This window comes from Mustela nivalis (genome assembly GCF_964662115.1).
Source record: "Mustela nivalis genome assembly, chromosome: 2".
Classification (NCBI taxonomy): Eukaryota; Metazoa; Chordata; class Mammalia; order Carnivora; family Mustelidae; genus Mustela; species Mustela nivalis.
The window spans coordinates 182,814,202-182,839,832 of record NC_139021.1 but is presented as its reverse complement, the minus strand read 5'-3'; the positions used below and the strand labels follow the sequence as shown (position 1 = coordinate 182,839,832).

The following is a 25,631-nucleotide window of genomic DNA, read 5'->3' as shown; positions in this document are numbered from 1 at the left end:
CGTGAGGTCTGACGTCCTCTAACCGAGACCCCCCTCCGGCATGGGATGACCTCATCACTTTATTCCATCAGAGCCCCGGGGAGAGGCGAAACGCCTTCCCTGCGGCACAGCGCCGTGTCCCCTTGTCTCAGACATGCTGAGCACCACCTTACCTAGATTACAGCAAAAGTGATTTTTAAAAGAAATAGGTCTTCATTCTCAGCAGGAGGAAAACACACAGCCATGGGCTGTGAATCACTCATTAAAAATTAAATAAATCCACCCACAACAGGAAACAGCACAACAGAATGTCGGTGTTGACTTCAGGTTGGAAGGAAGCCAGAAACAGGACTTGGAAACAGTGATGGCTCTGAGTGGGATCTCGCGCACACTGCTACATGCAGCACCCTGACTCCGTCTCTGCGACCGGCACTTTCCAGCCTGCCTTCTGCGGATGACTCGCAGGAGAAGGAAGCAACCTGGCATCGGGGGTTTCCATGGTTTCCTACAAGATCCAGCAATCCACCCTCCCGGTGAGTCCCTTCTCCAGGTGGAGCAGAGCATCAACAGCCCCAGAACCACTTGCCAGAATGCATCTCAGAACAGTGGGGAGAAGGTGCCTTTATGTTACCACCTACTGCTTCTGCAGAGGTTTTAAAATCGAAGCCCAGGAATGCCCAGTTTTTACTTCCTGCCTGTCAGCAACACCACAGAAAGAAGACTGCTTTTCAAAAATGTTTTCCCCATTCATAAAACCCTCCTTTCTAGGTTCCTTGTTCCTCTGGCGGCAGGAGGAGTGGAACGATCCTTTGCTGCTTTCTTTTCTGGTGAAGATTATAAAACATTTACACCATGAGGTGCAGACTTCCTCCCAGCAGGAAAGGCAATGGATGTATCTGGCGCAGGCTTGGCTGATTCACAGCAGTGGCGACGTTAGGGCGATTTCCGTATTAACTCAGAATCCAGACAGACATCCCCCAAGAACATCAACTTTATGTCTACAAGGGACCTTTAAAAAATTCTCACCCAGCCCTTTATTTTTGAGACAAAGAAGGTATGACTCAGGGCACAAAGGGACGCATCAAAGTCATTCAGCTTTCTGGAACTATACTCTGTGTGCATCTAATCTTTTCCTAGCCTCCCGTGCAAAATACACAATTACACTTGCTACTGAAAGGACTCAAGCACAGGTCCTTCAGGCGATATTTCCTGGAGTCAGAACTAGGACTTACCACTTCATTTTTCAAGACTTTGCACAATTATGAGCCCACAGGGGACACCCGGTAAATGCTGGCAGAGGGAATGGACCAACCCCGCGCTGTGCCGAAAGGAAGCCTGGCAAGTGTGTGAAGAGAGATTAGAAAACTCGATTTGGTCAGCAGATAACGTGCGGAAACATTTGGAACTCTGGCCAAGATCAACTCAACTGATCATAAAGTTGTTCCAAAATATAATTATCTACCAGCAACCTGTTTGCAGAATCCACGGGCTACGTCCTTATTTATAACTGTTCTCTAATACTTGCATAACCGCAAAATGATAGTATTCATAATGGAAAACGTTTTCTTTTCGGCAGGTCGGCTTCCTCGTTGTGGGTGGTGCTAGTGAGAGGGGCCTGGCTTTTAGCTTTGAGGGGGACCTGTGCACAGCTGAGGCTCCCCTGGAGGCTGATGAGCCCCGCGCCACCGTCTTCCCACCTCCCTTCTCCCAGCCCGCCGGGGTCTCTGTCTTCTCAGCTTCAAGGTGGAGTTGAGGACGAACACCCAGCTGCCCCCGGGAATCTCGGAGGTCTGAGCGAAACAGTGACCTTGAGCACGACTTGTAAACTGTCAAGTGCTCTACACGCATGTGTGCGGGATTATAAACGCAATTTATGTTTTCAGCATAAGGCATTTAAGTTATCTGGCAAAACAGGAAATAGATCAGGTCCTGTTTTTGTGAATAATAATTTCCACCAACATGACATTTTTGAGAAAATCCCTTTCTCAGCAGCAACGTGGTACCATGGAGGTTTTAAGCACATTTTTATAGACAGCACTCGAACACAAAATCTGTGCCATTTCAGATAGCACACCAATCTTACTAGGGTTATTTGAAATCAGTTAAACACCATCAACATATTTTTTCCAAGTGGTTAGAATCCAGTCCGCCCCCTCCCTAAAATAACTCAAATCCAATTTGTTTGGCTTGTCGCTTATGCTCATTTCCATTCTAAACAAGAAGAAAAGCTACTCAGAGACAGTTTTGTTCAGCAACTCCATAGAGATCGTCTATCTTCCAACATTTTAAATATTTTATGCCAAACTCTATCATACTAAGCTGTTCAAAAAAGTCACCTCGGAGGACCCTGAGTGGCTCAGTCAGTTAAGCTTCTGCCTTCAGCTCAGATCATGATCCCAGGGTCCTAGGATTGAGCCCCATGCCGGGCTCCCTGCTCAGCAGGGAGTCTGCTTCTCCCCCTCCTCCCTACTTGTGCTCTCTCTAGCTATCTTTCTCTCTCGAATAAATAAATAAAATCTTAAAAAAAAGGTCACGTCAAATGGGCAATCTTTTTTTTTTTTTTAAGATTTTTCTTTATTTATTTGACAGACAGAGATCACAAGCAGGCAGAGAGGCAGGCAGAGAGAGAGAGGGAAGGAGTCTCCCCACTGAGCAGAGAGCCCGACGTGGGGTTTGATCCCAGGACCCTGGGATCAGGACCTGAGCCAAAGGCAAAGGCTTAACACACTGAGCCACCCAGGTGCCCCATGAATGGGCAATCTTTGAACAGGAGGATTTCTCCTCCTGTGGCTCACTGTCCTGATTCACATGGGGACATCCCCCTGTCAACAGGACTGTAGGCGGTGGGGTGGAGGATGGTTCCCGCATCAAATGGGGCTGGGTCTATGTTTCTTCCAGTGGGTGGTAGCAGCCCTCATTCCTGACTCCAGTGCCCTGGGCGTCTGAGAAATCTCTCTGTAAGTCATACACCTAAAGGGATTTCTACATTTCTCATCTTCCTCCCTCTCCCCCAACCCTGTCTGAACGATGTCACTGGTCAGGCACAGGGCACGGACACTGTCTGTTCCTGCAACAGAAACCACACACAGAAGGTCGGTCCCCACCATGAACCTGAACCACAGCTCCTAGACCAGTTCACAGTCCTGCAGACCAGGTATTGCCAGATTCTCACCGCATCCCTTTTAACTGAAATGCCGCTTCACAAATCCAGCTGATAAGGAAAGTGAAGAGGGTGGGTTTGATTATAAAAATAGGAAATGTCCAACTTTCGATGGGTGGGATCGTGATGTGTCATCCAGTCAACAATGACTGTTTTTCCTAAAAGGTGGACCTCACCTTGGATTCCTGGCAGTCAGACAACCCTCCGGCCCCGAGGCGGCTTCTGTCCACCGTCCCTGGCCACCGCCTGGCCAGGCTGCCATGCACTAAACAGTTTCCTGAAGCCTAAATCCCAGATTTCCTGCACAGGGCTGGACAGAGTTCACTGAGGCGCTTGCCAAATGCTCATTTAATGACTGCTTCCTTGAACTGAATTTTTAAATGCCTTAGAAATTATATTGCAAACAACCACGACCTAAATACAAAGTGAGAAGTTTCCCCTTCGAGCTTCCCTTACCTCTTCTCCTGCTGGGACGACCCCGGGAAGCCATCGTGGCCCGAGAGAACCCATGCTTTCCTGTAGCTGGAAAAGGATTTCTCGAAGAATTCCAGCTCTGAGCTGGGTCTGCAGGTCCGGGGCGAGCCGGGAGCTTATATAGAAAAGCTGTGTTCCTATTTCCTTTAAGTGGAAACTGTGACCGCTTAATATCCATGGCTTTGCTATATGACAAACGGTTACCTAGTAGACTCTTGGAGGAGGTCCTTCTTGGAAGAATGTGGAAACTTTCCTGGGGGGAAAATGGAAGTGGAAATAAAGGAGGGATTAATCCGTTTGTCACCAGCAGGTCCAGAGGTGTTCTTCCAACTTACGATCGCCTTCCAAAGTCAGTTACAGGAGAAGAACTCCTTCGCTGTCGGGAGAAGAACTCCTTCGCTGTCGGGAGAAACACATTTTGCTCCAATGGGAAACCCAGAGGATCCACCGATGCTAATTAAAACCCAAGAACAGGGCAAAAGCAAGAAAGAGGGATCAAATATTTGAGAATGTTTTCAAGTCTTCCGTGCTTTGCACATCATTCGTGAAGCTTCTCGTTTTCTTTCTGCGGACTTGGAAACCAGCACAAGAATGCTCTATTTCACCTGCAGAAATTCAGCCCTAGCTAAGGTGGCCAGAAAGCACATTCCGAGCGGTTTGCTCTTTGCCTTGCCAACCATTGAAAAAACCTTTAGATGCTTCTCTTTTCGTGCCATGGTGGCCACTGGAATCAACAGCCAGGAAGAGAAATGACTTCGAAGAGAAAAATCACACATGTTGAAACTGACAAAGGAGGAAAGACGGATCATTAAGGAGGAGACAGCTAGTGACGGAATGTTCTAAGCTAATTTTAAAATTAAATTCACTGTTAACATCAGCACTTTAATTTCGTTGCCTTTTATTCCTTTGGTATTTCCATGAGCCAAAGTGAAATAGTCAAGTTACAGTATCATTTAATTTTACTTACTGGTGGATACCCTTTGGTATAACAATATAAGACCTCAAAGAGCCTGGAAAAGATATTTAAACCTTAATTGCGTGTCTTGCATGAATTCTTAATTCTGACATCCCATCATTTTATTTAAATACTACGCAACTGAGACCCGCAGAGTTGCAAGCGTCCACTAGTTGAGGGAACTTTGGTCATGTTTGATGGTTGATAGAAATCATGGTGTCCCCTCCCAAGTCCATATTTACATATTGCAAAAAAGGAGAAACGAGAAACAACAGAAAACCATGAGAATGGTGGTTGGTCATGCCAAAAAGGTCCCACTCAATCCAGTGAAAGAGCAAAAAGTTGACTCTCTCTTTAAGTTCAGATATTAACATAGAATGGCTTTTTTCTTAATGTTTTACTTATTTATTTATCTGAGAGAGAGCACACATGCGCACGAGTGGGGGGAGGGGCGGGGGCGACAGGAAAAGAGACTCCCCAGCGGACTCCATGCTGAGCGAGAAGCCCAACATAGGGCTCGGTCTCATGTCTCATGAGATCATGACCTGAGCCAAGAGTCAGACACCCAACTACCACCCAGGTGCCCCCGGGGTGCCTTTTTTTACAATGAAGAATCAGAGATTGTTGCTAGAGAAGAGAACACCTTTGGATCCCCATTACAGTAACGGCACATACATTGCTATACAGTTGAACGACTTCTTTAAACGAAAACAACTGCCTTAATTATGTGACAGTGTTAGTTACAATGGTCTTATTAACCGCTGACTCGGCGCGAGCTCACTGACACATCACAGTGAACCTAAGAAGGGACTGCCGGCTGAGGGCAGCGGGGCTTCCCCACGTCCCCGTGTTCAGCCAGCAGGCATCTCCTGGGCTCCTGCCCCACGGTAAGCCCACCACCTGCGGACGGCAGCTTGGGACAGTGGCCAGGTTCAGGTTCTCCCCTGCCCTGCCCAAAGGGAGCTATTTATTTCATTCCAATGGACTCAAAAGCTGATTTCTAACCCCACAAATTAGAAATAAATTCCTTTCTATTAGTTGAAATCTTGAAGCTCTTGGAACAAAGCTCAAATGTTTAGCAATGAAATTGCCACGGGCCCTGAGATCACCGTTGTGGTCTACCCCTTCCTCCCAGCAGCAGGTTCCAAACAAAAGCATCAAATAAGGTAGCCACCACAAGGGGAATCATGCTTGCGACAGCCTTTGCTCACATGGAAGAGAAAATTCCTGAAATAGAAGCACTTTCTACCTAAGAACTCACAGCTTCCCAAAGCAATCTTTACCGTCCTATTGAAACGGAGGCGAAGGATGGCCTTCGGTTGAGCGACAGGCCAGGCTACGGGCCCACATACCAAGAGGACAGGAAGGGCAAGACTGGGTGTGGGGGCCAGTGCTGAGCGGAGAGCCAAGGAAGGCAAGAGGCAGATGCTTTTAACAGGTCATAATCGAGATCTTCTATCTGGGAAGAAGAGGCGACTGTGGGGCAAGACCTTCCAGTGTTTCATCCCAGCAGGAAAGGGAACCACTGCTCTTGAAAAGCAGCGTGCGTGATACCTCTCCAAACCAGTAAGGATGGGGCAACACCTCTCGCTTGGGATTCCGAGGCAATAAGGGATCGCAGACTTCTTGTGCTTAAGTCTCATCCGGTAATATTATCCCAGTAACATTCCTCCTCTTGGAGCCCACTGTGGACATACGCCCAAGGAGATCACGCCATCCAAGACCGCCCACATCCAACAATGACGTGATAGAGCATGGGGACAGCACAATCAGCTCCGTAGGTGACCCACGGAGCCTTTCCCGTTCTCTCTCTGTTGATAAATCGCTGACTGTGTGTGCATTCCTTGGAGATAGGGCGCAACAGTCCATACACCCCAAATGCATCTGCTCACACCAGGGAGACTACAAGCATTCATGCCCACAGGGAACAGCGTCGCGACAGCAACTGAGGGGGCCAGCCAAAGCCAGACAGCAACCCGCTGACCTTAAAATAATTCAGGAGAGAGTCAAAGCATGCCAAACAAGGGGATGCATGTAGGAAACCCAACTTCCTGGCTGCGTACGAGCTGGTGCACTCACGGGGGGAACACACACCACGCACCCAGGCGCCGCTCGCCCACATGCTGGAACCCCTTCCAAAGCTCTGCGATTTTCCTCCCGCGACCTCTTTGGGGAACGTCATACCAGGAAGCTGATGGAGTAAGACACAAAGAGGCGGTGGTGTTTGTTTTTCTGAGAGCTGGGACGTCAAGGCCGTGGAATCGTGCCCGATCTCAAAAGGCATAAAAGTATGTGACGATGACACGGTTGTTTTTGTTTCTGTTTTAACCCAAAGTGCAATCCAGAAAAGCTCCCTTTCAGCAGGTTTTTCCCACAGCAGATCAATTTAAGAGGCAATTACCATCGACGCGATTACGCGCCTCTGTTTCCCGGCAGGCGTCCCATGGGTGCAGCGAGGAAAGCAAGACCCTTTCGAGGGACGGACACGTCCGTGCAGGGAGAGTGCGCGGGAACTGCGCTCGTACCGGCCCCGTTCGGGAGCCTGAACCACTGAGCCAGATTTTAAACACGCGGCACGCACGCACAAAACGATGCAGCCAATCTGGCGTGATACAGTCCGGTTCAAGCAAGTTCAGGCATACAATCCTACCACAATACATGGACCATACGGGTCTTCTCTCTCTAGAAATAATGTTTCTCTAACAATTAAATCCCACACACTTATTTGTTGTTGTTGTTAGTTAACAACACATCAGTTAAAAAATAAATTTGAAAAGGTTCTGTACTCACCAAGGGAAAGCGAAGGCTATCGTCTGCAAAAGAAAAGGCGGGGGAGGGGAGGAAAAAAGGAAGGGTTAGTTTTCTGGGTACCGGGAGCCAGCCGGCCGCTCAGTCCAGCCCCGTTCGCTCTAGCACTAGTTGAATGTTCTCAGTTTCGCTATAGCACTAGTTGAATGTTCTCAGTTTCACTCCATGTTGGGATCTTCTTGAGGTCTTTGTATGTGATAACTTTTTGCTGTGGACATCAGCTTTCAAAAGCGTCCTGTCCCCAAACTCCCCTGTGAATTCTGGTGTCAGTGATGGGGCAGCGTGGTGTCTAGCCCCAGGCCTAGATGCCCCTCCCCCAAGCCAGCACCCTGGGTCCCTCTTCCTAGACACCTCCTCTTAAAACCCTCGCAGGTTGGCCCCTCCCCCCGGTTTCCAGCTGCATCATTTTCCAGCCCGCTCATTCCCCAACACTTCAGCTTTTATGTCCTTTCTGTGTTTAACATCTCATTATGATAAAATTTGCACACCCTGACGTCCACCTGTGTGCGATTCAGGGCTTTGTAGCATAACCACAGACTCTACAACCATCGCCGTCACCTAAATTTAGAGCATGTTCATCATCGTAACAGAAAGGCCATGCCCATGATTTCATTAGCTCCCCAGCCCATCCGCTCCCCCCCCCCCCCCCGTGCTCCGGCAGCCACGAGTCTACTTGCTGTCCACGGATCGGCTTATTCTGGACATTTCACTCATGTGAGATCTAGAATACGTGGCCATTTGTAACCTGCTTGCTTTTACTTGGGATTTTTGAGGTTTAGCCACATTATCACACAGACTGGTTCTTCATTCCCTTCTGTGGATGAATACTAGTCCATTTTCCACACGCCATGCACCGTGCCCTGTCTATCCATGCCTTGGCGGGTAGACACGAACCTCTGGTTCATGTACAAGTGGCCAGTAGGGCAGCGTCACGCTGGAGACGGTGCTCCGTTGTCACTGTGCACCTGTACTGCTACACGTTTCGGGCATCCTACCCTTAAATAGCTAACGCACTCCACTGTGTTTTCCACCGAAATAGAATACTTCTCATCTTAGTGACGGCCAGGCTGGATATTTGAAAACCAAAGACAATCCTCCGTAGCACATAGTTACAGCAGGTTGTGGCACTCATTACAAAGCTGACCCGTGAAGTCGGTCAGGGGCCAAAAGAGCAGAAGAAATGGTTCTTGTAATACCAGGGAATTTTAAATCTACTTGGGCAAATCTACAGCTAATGTCATCTCTGGTGGCGGCGTCCCTGCTCACTCTGGGAACGAGGCAAGGATGCCCACTCTCACCACTCACATTTAACGGCGTACTGGACGCCGGGTCAATGTAATAAGGCAAGAAAGAGAAAGCAAAGACCCAGAGATTGGAAAGAAAGCAAGACTTCTTCGTTCTCAGAAAATTCCAGAGAATGCACAAAAATCAACTAGGGATCAGTCGATTGGGTAAAGAATGAAGTCACAGAGTTCCCAGAGTACGGCAGAGCCTCGAGTAGCAAAGAAGGTGGGGGAGGCACTGACAGCGGGGTAAGAGGTAAGGTCATTGGCGGTAAGAGGTAAGGTCATCGGTGGTAAGAGGTAAGGTCATCAGCGGTATGAGGTAAGGTCATCGGCATTAAGGGGAACTGCTTCTCGTATGGATAACTTACACACGAGCCCACTCCTTCCAATCCCCTCAAAGAACCTGGGAAAGTGCGGGGAAGAGTTCCTTAGAAGCGTGTTTGCTGGGGCCGCACACGGGGAGACGGCAGCAGCAGAAGATACCCATAATACCTCAGGATGGGGAGAAATGCTCAAAACTATCTTCCAAAGTAAAGTTGAGTCATTTTAGTGCACAATGGAGACCAGTGAGGTGCAGAAGGCTATCACAGGCAGAAGCAAAACTGCAGGGCTGAGTCAAACCGAACTAAAAACCAAACAGGGAAAAACCAGTGGGCCGCAGAAGCAGGTGGGCACTCCGGCAGCGGTGGGGTCAACAAACGAATGCGCAGAATTCACTCGGTAACCAAACGCAAGCAGTAATTGTGAATTCAACTTTGAACTGCTGTTGTTTTCTTTTTTTAAACTAAGCAAGAACGTCAGGAGCCGTGGCCGTGCAGAGAGATCACGGACTGTATGGGTCAGGGCGCCCACGTGTTAGCATGAAACCACAACTATCAGTTTCTCAAAGTACAGAATTAGAACAAAAACCGAGCGACCAGAATACACTCAGAAGTCAGCCTTCATCTCAGGAGCCCTTCCTGTAGCCTCAGGCCCCGAGGCAGACTGCTGCTTCAATACTGAGCACGTCTGAAAAGATGAAATAAGCACATTTAAAATTGGGGGTGGGGGAGGCCCGTTCCCGTGGACAGATCTGCTCGTGTCCGGAGGGGCCGTCCCCCCGCACAGCGGCATTCCACAACCGGAAAGCTTCCTGGTCTTGCCAGGAACGGCTTCATCTTCCAAAAGAGGGAAGGGGAGAGAAGCTATTGGGTTCGGGATCCTATCCAGCGCCGCTTACGATGTCTCTCCCGCAGACTACAGCCAGTCCTGTGAAATAGGCAAGATGTGTCCCATTTTAAAGAAGTGAACACCGAGGCCTGGGCAGCCCCTTGACTTTGGCCAGTGGCACACAGAACAAGGAAGCAGGGCAGCAGGGATGCTAACCCAAGGCTGCGGAGACCACTGTGGGCTGGGCTGCACAGGCAAATCCGGTTGGCCTTGTGGCTTACTTTTGTTTGCTTGTTTTTCTTCCTGGGTCTCCATCCCCGAAGTGAAGCTGTAATTCCTTCAAGGCAGGGGAAGTCAGCCTTTTCTTTACGTTCCCCATCTACTGTCAGTGGCTGCCCCAGGAGGACCCATGAAGGGTGTGCGTTGAGGACGACACTGACAAAGCAAGTCCCTAAAATCTCTTCTCACCCCAGAGAAAGCTCCACTGTGGTCCGTGTGCCAGCAAGACCTGGAAAGGCTCAGGCTGACCACATACCTCCTGGGAGGGCTGGTGGGAGAAGGGGGTCTGTGGGAGGGGCCTGGCTCCCGGAAGCCCCAGCCAGCCTGACCACAGAAGCATGGAGCTCTGTCCCTGGGGCATCCAGATGCAGCTGCTGTTTCCAAGGGGCAGAGGTGGCGTGGGGGGAGGACGCCTGCCAAGCTAGACCCTGGGAATGAGGTGGTGTGAGGACATGGAACAGGGGAACTCCACTGAGGAGGCAGGGAGCCGGGCAGGCGAGGTCAGGAGGGCGGGCACTCCAGCAGGAAGTGGCTCCGGGCGGCAGGGCTTGGTCCTGATGCCTCACAAGATATGGAAAGACCACACCACGTTACTGTGCATCCAGACCTCCCAAAGAAGAAAATAAAACTGCAGCATTTAGAATCAATTGATCAGAACTGCTTCTTGTAGGGAAGAAATTAAAATTATTCTGACGTGTCAAGCTCTGAGACGGACTGAACCAGGCAATCTTTCCAAACTCAGACAAAAGTAAACTGTTTTCTACATACACTCTTGGCCAGGAGTGCGCCAAACATTCAGATGGGCAGAAGGTGCGCTGCCAAGGGGGAATCTGCAAGCCATTCTTTTAAACAGGCAGCAACATTTAAGAAACTGAGAGATGCACATTTTTCGTTTAATTTAAAAACGACCCCATGTATATTTCCACATGTATAGTGTATCTAAAACGCGAACTTTGTTGATAGGTTAAAATTTTATAAAGCGAGGGCGCACAGAGGAAAATCAAAATCCTACAGTCAGACTCCAGGAATCGGGGCTTGCCGCGGTCTTATCTGGATGGGCAGGCCCCAGAGAGGAGCTCCTCCGTCTGGGCTGCCTTCCCTCGGATCCCGGGGTTTCTGGGGACACTGCGGTGGGCCCCATCTACTGTCAGAGCCGTTCCCCCTCAGGCACAGGGACTCTGGAGTGCGTTGAGGGGTGCAATTAATTTAGATGGGCTGCCCAAAGGGCAGAAAACCACTACAAAGGAGAGAATACAAGACAGCATCATGCACGCCACCCGCGGCGGGAAAGCAAGAGGCCCCAGCCACGGAGCACCGGCCGCCCTGGCATCAGTCAAGGAGCAAGTTCACTCTGCCTCCACGCCGTAACTCACTCGGTGGGCGGGGGACCCTGCACAATGCTTCTGAATCCTCTCGGCTTCAGATTCTCACGGATATCACACGCTGCCAAGTCTCACAGTTTCCTTGTTTACCTTCTAGGCATCCGCAAAGCTGTTAATTTCTGCATTTCCTAACGTATGAGAGGCTGAAAGGGGCTGCTGATCTCACTGGGGGCGGGAAACCTCCCCAAAGGACGAGTCTGGGAGAACCATATTCGGGCCACCCCACAGCAAGCCACCTTGAAAAGGCAGGGGCGGGGGTCCTGGAAGACCACACGTTGCTAAGGCTGGAGGACAGATCCGCCTTCTTGACCCATTTTGTCAACCTACGACCATCAAGCTGGGCTTCTAAATATCTGGCAAAATTTTAAAGCATTATCTATGGACAGCTGCTCAGCAAGACCCACGCACACCCCTTCCTGCTTCTTGAGAGTATTTCTGAAGCACAAACCCCAGCCTCCGAACATAATGGCACATGATGGCACCTCCCTAATTACCCCACAGTCGGGGGCAGCCTCTTTGGATTAGGAAATTCTCCATTAGCAAGCCAAGAACTCTATCACTACTTTGCACGTTCAAACGGCTGCCGGCTTCCATACGTCCACATCCATCTCTGCCATGATCATCGACATGGAATTTGGGAACAGACGACTCTGATTCTCTGTGTTCCCTTCGGAGGCACAGGGTACTCTCCCAACCCCAGACCGGAGGGTGGCCTCTCCTGTGCGGGCCTCCCAAGGCCCAGATGCTCAGGTTTAGAACAGACCCATGCCCCTCCCACTGCCCAGAGCCAGTGTAGACCTGGCTGTGAAAGGTAAGGGGAGACCTTGTCCTTCTGCCCCGTTCTTACCTGCCCCCTCCTCACCTGCCCCCTCCTCACCTGCACGCCGCCTCACCTGCCCTCTCCTCACCTGCACGCCTCTTGGCGCTCAGCATAAACACTTCTCAGATAGTGACTGGCAGCCAGTCATGTTTTTGCCTCATGAGTAGCTACTTTGGGGGGGTTCTTGTGCTCAAGGGCAGGGGCAGTACGAAAACATCCTTGGAGAATCAATGCCGTAAGGACAGGAATTCCCTGCCAGATATCCCATTCCGTGCACACGGGGACTGCTGAATCCTCTCAATACTCCCAAAGAGTCTGGTTTCGACCCGCTTTGCAGATAGGAAGCCTGATGCCCAGAGAGGTTAAGTAACTTCGCCACTGGGCGTCCCTCCACTGGGCATTGCCCTGGGACTCCAGAGCAGGGGCACCGGCTTCTTTGCCTCCCGGAGCTCCCAGAGAGTGCAACTGCCTCCACTAAGTACTTACAGGCAAAAGGGCCCTCTGCCTGGATTGTGGATTTGATCTGGGGTTTGTGAGTGTCCCAGGTCAACCCACAGCTGTGTGGCCCTGCCAGGGCTCTGAGCAGGGCCCGACGCCCACAGCACACTCAGCGAAACCTGGCCCTGAAAGCAGGAGGAAGAGGCTCACCCTTGAACTCTCCGTCCACCTCGCCGGCTAGACCTGGGCAGTAGGTTGGCTGTCCGCGAGCATGCGTGTGTCTGTCCATGAGCCTCGTTCTCTCTAACTGTGCAGAGCTGAGCTCAGAGCCCGGGGGCTGCGCGGGAGGGCCGCATTCTGAGCCCTGGAGCAGAAGTGGGGGCTACCACTCCCCAGAGGCACCTGTTCCCACATGCCCTCCCCTTCCTCGGCCAGCGAGAGGAATCTGAAGAACAAAAGCGGGCCTGGGCCCCCCGAGACACAGCCTCTGCGCCCCCCATTCCCTCTGGATGCTCGATCCCACCGGCGTGTAGAATCCAGTCCCGATGTCAGGAATCAGCTTCCCTCTTGGGACACCGCCCAGAGCTCCCAACTGCCCAGATGTGGGAGGTGAGGATTTCACGTCTTCCCTCAAAAACTTGTATAAAGCAGCTATTGTTGGAAATGTACTGAGCTATCAAACCCACAGAATCCTTTCTGTATAAATGATGGTTCTCTCTATTCTGCAGTCATGTACAAACGAAAATTTCTCGTAGGTCCGGAAAACCCAGAAACCCTCAGCTTGCCGGCAGGTGCTGGTTCTTCAGTCGTGCCCCCTACTTGGAGGTCTGCCACTTCATAACGGGGTCATCTGCGAGCCCGGCCCTCCCTCGCCTCTGATTGTAGTCACACACCCGTGACCAAGCCTGACTCGACTTCGCCACGCTCTTCTCACGAAACAGGGTCCCACCCTGAACCTTGGCCCCAGAGACCCCCTGCTTCCTGGATGGTGGCTCCTGTCCCCCCACGCCATCCCATCCGACTGTAGTAAGCCAAGTCGTGCTCAGCCACATTCCAGATAAACCTGACCAATCCCCTTCCCATCCTTTTGGACCCCAGAGTCCTGGCCTCTGCACCCAGGGAGACCAGGAACCTCGTGATGGGTCAAGACTTGCTGCCCAGAAACATCAAGCATCAGTCTCTTTCTCCAGTTTGCAGAAAAATGAAACTGGCGGATTAATTCAATCACGTTCCTGTTTATCCACTACTGCTTGCTTGCTGGCAAGTAGTGGAACGAAAGGAGTGAAAAGCAATTCACCCTTAATGGGCAAATGGGGACCAGCCGTCCCGGTTGTTCTCAGCCTGTTTTTGCGGACTCACGCGCTTAGAGATACGACTTACTAATACACATGCAAGGCCATGCCTTTCCTGGCAACAGTGGAGAGACTCACGTGTTTAGAAGAGTGACTGGCTCAGGGGAGGCATCCACATCCGTTTGCTTGAAGACCAGTCTCGTCGTCCAGGGGATGCCCTAAGTCGAGCTCCCCTAAGCTGAACGCCAAGGGCCAGGTGAAACACGCTGCCAGGAGAGTATGAAGGTGTCCCAGGGGCCACCGCTGCACACACTGAAATGTCTCCACCAGTCGGGTGAGGCAGGGAGGAAGATGACACTGAGAACCAGCTCAGAGACGGAGCAAGAACTCATCTGCACGCCTTGTGCTTCCCTCTCCTTTGTCAGAGCCTTGATCACATTTTACCTGACACTGTTTCTCCTACCTCAGGGGTCAACAAGGGAGCATTCCTTGAGAGCAACGCCTGTCTCCCTCCTCCCACTGCACTCAGACTATGAAACGTACTCAGGATGGGCTCGCTGGGTATGGGATGCCAAAGGTAGCCAAACACTGAATCTGATTCAAAAGATGGTTTTCTTGGTCTAAGGTTAAGTGAACTTCAAAGAAAATGATCCATCTCTAATACCCGAATAGTCAACTGATGTTTGTGTGTCAATTTGGAAGGCTGCTACCTTTCACCAAGTGGCCCTGGGCCTGTGACCAGCCCACGAACCTGTGTGGGAAGGTCTGGTTCATGGTCCTGACACTCGGCCGTGGACAGCGGCACACTGCGGAAGCCCAGGGCCAAGCTCCGTGCCCCAAGACCGCGTAATGGATGAGTCTTGCCATTAAATAATGATTTAGAGGATCATTATTCCCTGGGCCCAGAATGAAAGACAACTTATAACGCGTTCCTTAATTTAAAAATTATCTATTGTTGCTGTTAATTAAAAGGCCAGCTACTACCAACCTTACACAAATGACATAGGACTGAGTAAAATGTGCTGCTTCCCCAGGACTAACAAATGCTGTGTCATTATCCTGTGAGAATAACTATTGTTGACCAGCGAAGGAAACGGCACTTCTTCTGATCAGATAGGCATGAATAAGAGGAGAGGAATGTGTTGGTAAACAACCCTCTGGAGGCTTCACAGAGCTCCGAAGTTCCCAGGGCTGACCCCGGGGTGGTGAAGAGGCCGCAAGCCAGTCACGCAGGGTTCACGGACACCCTCTGTCTCAGGAGTCCCCTCCCCACTTCTAAGATCAAGCTCTGCTTTCAGCAGCGCCGCCAAAAGCCACATCGTGCCTCCTCTCAATGGTGACCAGGGTAGGACATTTCTAGAGGCGCTTCCCCCACAAGGAACAGTTTCTACCGTCCTCCGACACACCATGGTCTTCCTATTGGTTGTTTTCCTGCCACTGCTCCCTGACCCAGAAAGCTTTCTTTCTCACCCAAAACCTTCAGGAGCTTCTCATGTCCAGCACCATCATGCATCCCTGGTCCGAGTCCTCCCGACTACCCTGAGTTTGTCCCTTTGGGTGGTCCTGAAGCACAAAGCTGTTCTCTGCTGCTCCCTCCAGCTGCCTGTGAAGCTTTCCCAGCCACAGCTTCACACCAATATAATACAGGAGGACAGCGGATTGAGACGAAGTGGGCCGCTTTCACTGCCCTGTGCTGTGGCCAGGCACAATCCACCATATTTTACCGATGACAAAGCAAGGTCAGATGCTCACCCCAAAGATATATATAATCTGTAACTAGTTTGGTGCTTTCTTTTTTTCTCTTTTCTTTTTTTTAAGTTAAATTTTATTTTATTTTTTCAGTGTTCTAAGATTCATTGTTTATGCACCACACCCAGTGCTCCACGCAATATGTGCCCTCCTTCGTACCCACCACCAGGCTCACCCAACCCCCAACTTCCCTCCCCTCCAAAACCCTCAGTTTGTTTCTCAGAGTCCACAGTCTCTCATGGTTCATCTCCCCCGCCAACACCCGATTTCCCCCAACTCCCTTCTCTGTTCCATCCCCCATGTCCTCCGTGTTAGTCCTTATGCTCCACACGTAAATCTGGTGCTTTCTGATGAGAAATCCTGTCGTCTCTAACTGGAACTTCTTACATAAATCGTCCTGTCATGCACCTATTAACAACTCAGAAAATACTAGTCGAGTGAGTGAAGAAATAGATGAGGCCAGTGGTGGCCAGTTCCTGAGTAGCTACTATGGATTCACGTTGTGCCGAATGCAGATCGAGAGATCAAGAAAACAAAAAATAATACACGGATGAGAACTTGAGATCTTCAACCTAAAGGAATTCCAAAAGATAGGCTTGCGATCAGATTGTTGAAATGCAGAGGGGCTCTCCTACAGTCATCCTGGGAGCTTTGAACGGCGGAAACAGTGGCATCTAACCCATGTTTGGCCAAAGTCAGGGCATCTTTCTCAAGAGTAAGATTCCTAAGCAAACAACGGAAACAAAGGCAGAGCAGCCAGCGAGTACATAGGACTTCACAGAAATGGCAAATCACTTGAGTCCTGGCTTTGAACTTGGAACAAGTCACTTTACCTTTTTGAGCCTTAGCCTTCTCCCCTGGGAAACAAGAATAATAATAATCCTGACTGTGCCGGGTTAACGAATTCGGTCATCCACGCAAGCGACCCGGCGCTGAGCTCCGTAATCACAGGATTCCCAGTAAATCACAGGTATGGATTTGGAATGTGAGGTGGGCTAGGCCTGGGATGCTGCAAAGGCATTTGGATCTGGGTTGAAGCTGCGAGGGAAAAGCAGAAGGCTACAAGCCTACAACGCTCTGCACAAGGAAGGCCACTGTGGTGACTGCAGAGGGGAGGAGGCCCAGGAGTGACACAGCATGCACCATGGACCCACGAGCACTATGGAGGCCATTTTGTGGTCCAGATGGGGGATGGGGAGGTGTTCCTGAAGGCTGTGGCAGGAGGGAGGGAGCTGGGGGTAGGTGGCTATTGAAAGATCCAGGGGGTCAAGCCCTCCAGCCTCATGGAATGGAGGGGGAGGAAGAAATCAAGGGATACCGTGGGCCCGACTTGAGGGCCCAGGTAAAAGGTGGGCCATTCCTCGAGATGGGGTCCCAGTCTCAGAGTTCCCTGGAAGTCACTGACCTGGGCGCCTCTCACCTACACCAGAGGATTTCTCTGAGAGACTCAAAAAAATACATCAGCATCATAAGACAAGGGAGAAAACCACTCTGAAAATAGCACAGATCTTTTCCAGGAACCTGTTGTCCAGGCCAGAAGTCTGTTAGCTCTTCCTAAGAGAGACTTTGAAAACTACTAAACCAAGTAAGTGAAAGATCTGCCAGTTATTCTGCCAAAAAAAAAAAAAAAAAAAGGAAAGGAAAAAAGAAAGAAAGAAAACACTCAAATATTTTAATTTAATAACTTCCCCCAACCCAACTGTCTGATCTGACCCATTAAAACTAGGTCATCACCAAGAATCCACGGAAGGTGCCTGTGCCCAGAGAAGAGGTTAGCTTTCAAACAATGCTGGGTGGCAAAGGATACCTTGTAGCATTTTAAAGGGAGAAACTAAGTATCTCTATTTAACGTCAGGTTCATAAGGAAAGGTGAGCTTTCGGAGAATTCATCCATCACTGAGCTATGAACAAAGCTGTCTCCAGGCCTGGTATACTCTGCTGAGGACAGGCACCTATTTTTCCCCCCCGTCACACTGAAAAAGTTCTGTGAACTTGTAATGAATCCCTCCTCCACATGAAGGAACACTGCGGCATTCACTTGAAAACAAAAACAGCATTATGACACAAATATGCGGCCCCCCATTCTGGAACAATAAACCGCCACAGAAGTGTAATGTTGGACCAGCATTCTGCTTTGTCTACCTAGAAAGGTCAGCCCTCCTCTTCCACTGCAAGGCACTGCACCCATCCTTCTCAGGAAGAAGTATATATATACTTTCCCTACAGCTCAAGCATCGTCTTAAAATATACGGGTTTGAGTTGCTTCAACAATCTGTGTAGTGTGGGGCATCTGGGTAAATGTGGAGATGAGAGAGCCTGGGGGTAGAGCCAGATTAGGGAGTCTACACCCGTGGCAGGGACCCCACGCGCCCCCACCTGCCACGTGCATGGCTAGTGGTCTCTCCTGTAGCCTACATCTGAGAGAGGAAGACCCAGACTGTGTGTTCCCTAGGCCAGAGCCCTGCACCCTGCCACAATGGAAGGGTGGGTGACCTTCGAGCTGGGTGACCTTGGGCAGGACCCACATCTTCTCCACACCAGTGGCCTCCATACATGAGGTCACAGTCAGTTTCAGATGATGATTCAAGGACACAGCGCTATATGACGGAGCCTGTAGACCATGGAAGTGAGAGAGTGAGGTGCAGAGAAGGGGCAGTTGTGTTGGGACAGCAAGTCCAGTGCCTGCCCCCTGGGACAGAGAGGTGGGGCCACAGGCGCAAGGGTCAGAATGGCACTGATGATCTCTCAGGCAAAACATGGGACACTTGACATGCAGGAATCCCCCAACTAATCCTCATAAGGACCTCAAAGCAAGTTGTAGGAGGTCACGCAGTCAGTTAAGAGGCAGAGTCTGCAACACAATCCCGCCGGAGGCATGCCGTCCACCCCTGGGCACTAATGCCCCCACGTTAGGGAAGCCCCATGATCTTGCCACCTGGTCCTGAAGCCACTTCCCAGGAGACAAGCTGCACGAAGAGCAGCAGCCCCTGGAGCCACCGTGGAGGAAGTCAATCGTGATCCAGTGACCAGAGGAAGGACACTTGTAGCAAAGTTTCCCTCCTGGTCAAGAAGCACCATGTCGTTAAAAAGCCAACAGATTTCCTGTTGCGTCCTGGCTGAGGACACAGAGCTATTATCTTCCACCCAGCCCTAAACTCAGATCTAGCGTTCATGAACAAATGCAAAGAAAGTTTAAAAAAAGAAAAAAAAAAGAGAAAAGTTTGTCTCATTGAAAGCAGGACTTGGTTTCTGCCAAGGTCAAAGCTCTGGGAGTTGAATGTGGGAAAACTGGTTAGAGCTCAATGTCTGAACTTGGCAGGAGCCTCAGTGAGCACGGATGGAAGCCCCTGTGATCTGGCCGTCTCCACGGGGGTCCTGGCCTTCTTGAGTCAGCCACATCTCTGGCCCGTGGAGAGCGGGAAGTCCCACACAGGGCAGAGCCACCACACTGCTAACAAGCGTCCCTCTGCTTAAACTAAACTGGAAAGGACAGGCTCTCGAGAGCTCCCCCAAGAACCACCTTGCACTCATCCCAGGACTCGATGGGAAACCCCTTACCTCGGTGCTCATTCTACCAGAGGACTGAAACGCACCAGAACCATGACAACAGCAAGGCCAGGGCTCCCGCGTGCGGGCTCTCCTGACCCACGGCCACGACATGCGTCATACTCCAGGCAGGCACCACGTCTCCAAACCTACGCCGCAGAGCAGAGAGCTGGGAATCACCGTCCCCACCTTACAGGGGTGGAAACAGAAGCTCCAAGAACATAGATGACATCTATGAATTTCATGTCGGACTTTATCTGCAACCCAAGCCTGTTATCGACAGACCCGTACTCCAACTGTTCCCTGATCCCTCGTCGTGGCTGGACTGTCTGTTCCCAACAGCGCCCTCCATGCCACACGCTTGGGTGGGGTGTGAACATCTGCACACATGCCAGCGATGTGGCGAGGGCCACACGAGCACGGTACACATACGTGGGAAATGAAACTCACAATTCACGTCGGACTGGTACTCATGTGACAGTCCAGTTCTGCATGTCGTGGTGGCCGGCCCTCGGCACGTACCAAAGGACACAGAGATCCTTGCTGCTGTGTGTTAGACAGCCAACTCTCCGTGGTTCTGTCACAGATACAGGACAGGATAATGATTCTGGTTGCTTTTGCTACAGCAATTAATTTTAATGCCGCAGAAGCCTAACTATCCCACCACCAGCCCCAGATAAATGTCACCTGGAGGGATGGTTTATTTTTAAAATGACTAAGTCTTTGAAATATTCATAATTAAAATGAAACAGCCTTTCTCCAAGAAATGAGTCCTGTGACATGAATAGGAATGTCACCCATCTAAGATCTTCAACAAGGAAGGGAGACTATCAAGTCATCTCGTTCAGGAAGGCAGCTATCAGGAGAACTTCAGCATCCACTGGCAAAAACAGCCGACTGGAGGATTAATGAAAGAACAGTGAGCGTAAGCACGCTTCTGAGCTGAGAATAAATAAAGAGTTGGTGGAAGGCTGGTAGGTATCATTCCACATGGCTGTGATAGCTCATCGGGTGACCAGCAGATTTTGATCTATTTATGGAATATCTACTACTTTGATGCATTTAATTAGGTGCTTTGGGCAACACAACAAAGTAAAACAGGTGACTTATCAATGGTGTCTGAGGGGAAGTTGCCCAGCTCCTGCCCACCGCAGGAATGAGACCCAAGAGATCAGCTCCCTTAAAGGATGAAATCTGGCCCTGGGTGGTTAGCGACCAAGGGCAGGACTTGCTCTGATTCCAAGGAATTCTGCAAATGCGGACTTCATCTATGCAGAGCTCTGGTTAGCTGACAGGGCCCCTCATGGCCCTTCCATTGTAAAGGCCGGCTCTGAGATCTAGGATGTTCCTGGTGCCACGTCGCAGCTCAGTTCCTGAAGGCCCTTGGAGGACAGGGGCCCAAGGTCCCGGGTGTGAAGTGGACTCCTGCCTCCCACGGCTCCCTGGGCTCAGCCTCTCCCAGTCCAAGTCTGTGTGTGGTGGATTCCCGGCCACGGAGGGCTGGGGAAACACCTTGGTTTCACGCTCTTCTCTGTCTCTGAGTGAGTGAGTGAGTGTGTCTGTGTGTGTGTGCGCGCGCGTGTTTTAAGTTCCTCTGTGAAAAAAGCCAATAACTCAATTGAAATGTTTTGAACATTCAGGCTGAAGTTGTTGCAAAGTAATCCACATTCTGGAGTCTCTGGGCAGGTGAAGAGAAGAGGTATCCGCACCTCCCTAATCCTGGCAGCCCCACCAGGCTCCTGGCTCTGGATCCCATGGGCCCTCGGAACACACACACACACACACACACACACACACACACACGAACGAAGCAGCCCGTCTTCACAAAGCACTCGCGACACATGTCAGCAGATTCCTCAGTTTTCGACTAGCGAGTTTGCACTCTGATCCTCCAGACATGTAATTCTAGAGCAGAAAAGCCCCCCGGTCTGTTTCTGTCTTTAAGAGACACTGATGCCAAGAGGGCACACAACGCTGCAAAGTACGTCTCTCCTCCGTCCTGGCAGAGACATGCAAACGTGCCAGAGGCGGCGAGTGCGAGGAGTCCCTCCGTCACCGTTTAGCGTCACGTTATTACTAGAAGAAGTCCAGTGAAAGAGACAGTAAGAGAAAGGCAGAAACAGAACTCACTGAATCCTAACAGCAACACATGAGCTCTCCATACTTTATTTACAGCCTCAGACCAGTATTTTTTTTCATTGAAGGATTAATACATGCTATGGAGATAAAAAGCTGATTTCTCCATCTTCTGTTAGAAAAAAATGGTGGCAAACCCTATTAACTGAATTACTCAGGCTTTCAAAATAAAGTTGTCTTCGAATCTAGCACCAGGAAAGTGTTTATATTTCCTGAAAAACTGGGAACATTCTTTTCATCAGACTAGAACAATACAAGCCACTGTGTTTTCATTTTTGCCTCGTCAGCCAGGAAGCTTGGGGCCGAATTTAAAGCCCAATTGCAATCACATCTTATCTCCAGGGAAAGGCGCTGGCAGGGGCCGAATGCTTACTTGTGCAAGGTGCTGGCACGAAACAGTTTTAATTGAATGCTTGCAACTGCCCAGTCCTTACTATGGCAAGTGCACAGAGTAGAACACTGGCATTGACGAGCAAGAAGGTCAGAGCCGAGCCACTCAGCGGGCACGTGGTAACGCTGGCATCAGACCCAAACCCCCTGCCTTACAGGGACCGTCCTGACATAGCAGCCTCCCCTCCCCACATTTCCCCAAGCCCTTCTTGGGGATAAAAAGCACAGATTACCAAGACAGAACAATGGCTGGAAATGGTGGAAGGAAGCTTGCAGCCTCGGGCACTGGCTGAGGGATCCCAGGACGTTAGAGGCAGGACTCGTGGATGGGCAAGCATGTGAGCAGACCCCGGGGCTGGAAGGGGACTGTCTGTTGAGACAGCTGCGCCTTCCCACCACAACCTCTCTGGCGACTGCCAGGTAAGATGACTCTGGAACGCTAGCTCCCCTCCAACCTGACCGCAGCTTCCCCTCATTGTCCTGACTTGTTTGCTGGAGCCCAGAGTGCAGAGGGCTTCAGCAGCCGGAAAACTTCCCAGCACAGAAGCCAAACACTCTGTTGAACTCAGTTACATGGTTGATTTACGTAGTGGCGACGCCATCCCAAGCGCCCACAGCACGCGAGCTGGTCATCGTGAGGGGAGAATAGCCTTTGAGGACTGGCTACTAAGACAAGTCTGTGACCCATATAGGGACACCCAGGCTCACATAAGAGCAGACTGGGATGCACTCAAAGTCAAAGCACAAAGATTAATTGAAAAATCATAGCTCCTTGGATATCGTCGGTATTCAAGAAACCTTAAAAAAAACAGACTTTACACACTGTGAGTCCATTTACTTAAAGTTCAAAAGCAGAGAAATTAAACGTATGGTGTTAGAAGTGGGGAGAGCAGTCACCCCGGGAAGGACTGGGAGAGGCACTAGGACCAGCACCAGCACCGGCAGCAGCTGGCATGGGGGCCTGGCTGGTCAGGCTGCCTTCATCCGGGCGCTGGTGACACAGCTGCCCCACTTTGGGAAAATCCATGTTCCGTGCATTTAGAACATATACGTACTTTCTGGAAGTATGTGTTAACTTGCTCTACTATTTTGGATCGTCACTGGAATTATTTTTTTATCCCGTATAAAGAGACAAACAAATGAACGAATTTATCTTTAAAAAGTCCGTTTACAAATACAGTCAACTGAGAAATGTGTGTTCCTCACACAATAGGAGCGACGTGTGACCTTCAGCATCGACAGGTTTAAGGGATGGAAGGGAACAGAACCACTGGCCCCACTTTGCCCTTGGAATGTTTGTATCTTTACCACCAAAAACCTGATTTCTAACAGAATGACCTGGGTTTAAAAATAATTTTCTGATTTTTATCATTTCCATTTGCAGTTCAATCTTTTTAAAGTGTTGGGCATAAGAAGGACCCTGAGCCTTCCGCTGTGGAAGGATCGCCTCCCGTGGCCGCGATCTGGGCGCTGTGGTCAGAGTGTGAGGATTCGGGGTCTGGCCTGTGTGGGTCCTCCCGAGGCTAGACGGGGAGCCTCGGCTGGTTACCTCCCCTTTCTGAGCCATTTACAAAAGGAGAGAAGTCCACCTTGACCCCGGGGGGCTGGGCGGGGTGACCAATTGGACATGCTTTGCCTGGGACGTTCTGGTTTCACCCTGGAAACCCCGCATGCCAGTAAACCTCTCGATTCCTGGCAAAGCAAGTGCCCGGTACCCCCAAGACGACGCAGGATGTGCAAGGCAATGTCCATCACGCACCTGTTGTGGTCTCTGCCGCAGGTCACGTGTTTGGTACATACCGGCTTCTCAGCATTACCATGACCACAGCCTTCTCTAGAACGTTTGCGTGTGGGTGTCCTTGCCTGTGACATCTGTCATTACGCCCATGCAAGCTCCCGCTGTCCCAAGTTCCCTTCAGTTTCCTGACCCACTTCAAAACAGAAGTGATTAGTAACCTTCGAGCAAGTCTTTCCAGGACATGAGTGTCCCAGGGCTCCGCACACCTGCTGAGGGGAGCATAGAGCGGTCAGAGGCCGCAAACCCTACCAGCCCAAGACGTGGTGTATCTGGGCTCCTGAGAGTCCACTGCCCGTGATAAACAAGGATGAAATGTCCCGCCACTTCCCGGCATTGCTGGAGGGGGAGTGAAGAACCAGCACTTACTCTAGTCCCCTGCTCAGAGAGTGTGGAAGTTGGCACTGCGCCCAGCCAGGGAAGCCTGCAGACCCCCCTGGGGAGGGATGACCACAGAGAAGCATCTGGAATCCCAGGGTCCTCGGCATGAAGGTCAGGAGGAGAGCAGAGCAGGCAAAGGGGCCGGTGTGGGACATCAGTGTGGGTGTATGGCCGGCCCACTGTCATCAAGTTCGGTGTCTGGGGTCCTGGATGGGAGGAAAAAGCAAGAGACCACCTCCCCCCTAAGCCAGCCAGGGCCTGAAGAGTGGGTTTCTGGCTCAGCCCCTCACTGCACCTGAGGAGGGATCCCCAAACGTAGCTCAAATTAAGCGAGTTCTATTTCTCATGTCGGGGCACCGTTACATTCAGATTTATGCTTTAACGTAAGCTGTAAGAGGAATGCAAAATAACATCATTTCTATATTTATGTTCTAATATAAATTACAAAAGGTATACAAAAGGGAATCACGAGTTCTTCCTGCTTTAAGGGAAGGCAAGCACTTCCGATTGGGACCTGGCCTTTGCCTTCTGCAAACACCCGACGAGGACTGGAGGGAAGAACACAGCGTGTAACAGAAAAAAAACCCAAATCCTGGCAGACTGGATGTACTCAATTCACGCTTTTTTCACATTTCCACAGGGATGTAAATCAATTTAAGTACTTAAAATAGTCAGAGAAAAGGGGAAAAAACTGGAGCTCTATTAGTTACCATGGGAATTATTAATTGGAGCCCATCTTTTGTCTTCTAAAGATCCTTGCCGCTCCTGTGACGTTTGGAATGATAACATGCAGGGGGCCGGCAACCATTTCCTGCCACTGGATGAGCATAAAAATATCACGTGGAAGTTCCAATTAAAGAAAGTTCTGAAGAAGTGAAACCCACCCACTGTAGTAGTGACATATTTATTAAGGAAATCCATCGGAGGCTGAATTTTACAAGTGGAAGTTCGGAGCTTCAGAGGGTTCTGAGAAATTGCGAAAAGAGGCCGTGAGAGCCCAGATGTGTTCACGGCACTTCAGTGTGAGAAGACGGGACAGGCTGGGCGTGTCGTTCATCGAGAGCACAGTTTCAGAGCGTGAGCCGGAGAACCCTCCAAGCTTCCAGCAACACGCCGACGCGCTGGAGACGGCGCGCAAGCCGGGGACCCCAAGACTGAACGACCGTGAGTGCTTAGTGAAAATGAAACTCTTCACGGCATTTCCTGGCACAGAGATCGTTTCTAAAAATCACGACTCGCACAGAGTTTGCATTCCCCACAGCGATACTCCCCGGGGCTAGCAACCTGCACCTTCACCAGAAGGATTAGTTGCCGCCTAATGCAACCCGCCCCCCCGCCCCCCAGAATCTGAAAGAATTGCCAAAGCACTCACACTTATTAATAAGGAAGTAAATCTTTTCCCTGAAAATTGAGAATTGTCCACAGTTAGCCAAAGGCTGAAAAAATGGAATTAAGAACTTCATTAATTCTTAGAGACAGCTGGAAGCATCATCTACCAAAATATATTTCTAGAAGTTTAAATTTAATAAAAGAAAAGGATCGCCTGCAGCCAGAGCGGGTAATAGGCTCCGTTACACAGGTTGAACTTCAAAGAATTAATTTCACAAGGAGG

At 50.4% G+C, this 25,631-nt stretch overlaps 1 protein-coding gene across 15 annotated transcripts in view; it reads right to left on the bottom strand.

The window, feature by feature from the left end:
- The window catches only part of PTPRE (protein tyrosine phosphatase receptor type E), a 148,558-nt gene that overhangs the window by 82,490 nt on the left and 40,437 nt on the right, over positions 1-25,631 (bottom strand). For 8 of the 15 annotated variants that reach the window (XM_082721521.1, XM_082721541.1, XM_082721518.1 and 5 more), the window contains exon 2: positions 7,359-7,381. The exons of the other annotated variants lie outside the window; for them this stretch is intronic. The gene's annotated coding sequence lies outside the window, so the exon portion shown is untranslated. The remainder of the gene's footprint in view (positions 1-7,358; positions 7,382-25,631) is intronic. 15 annotated transcript variants of the gene reach the window in all.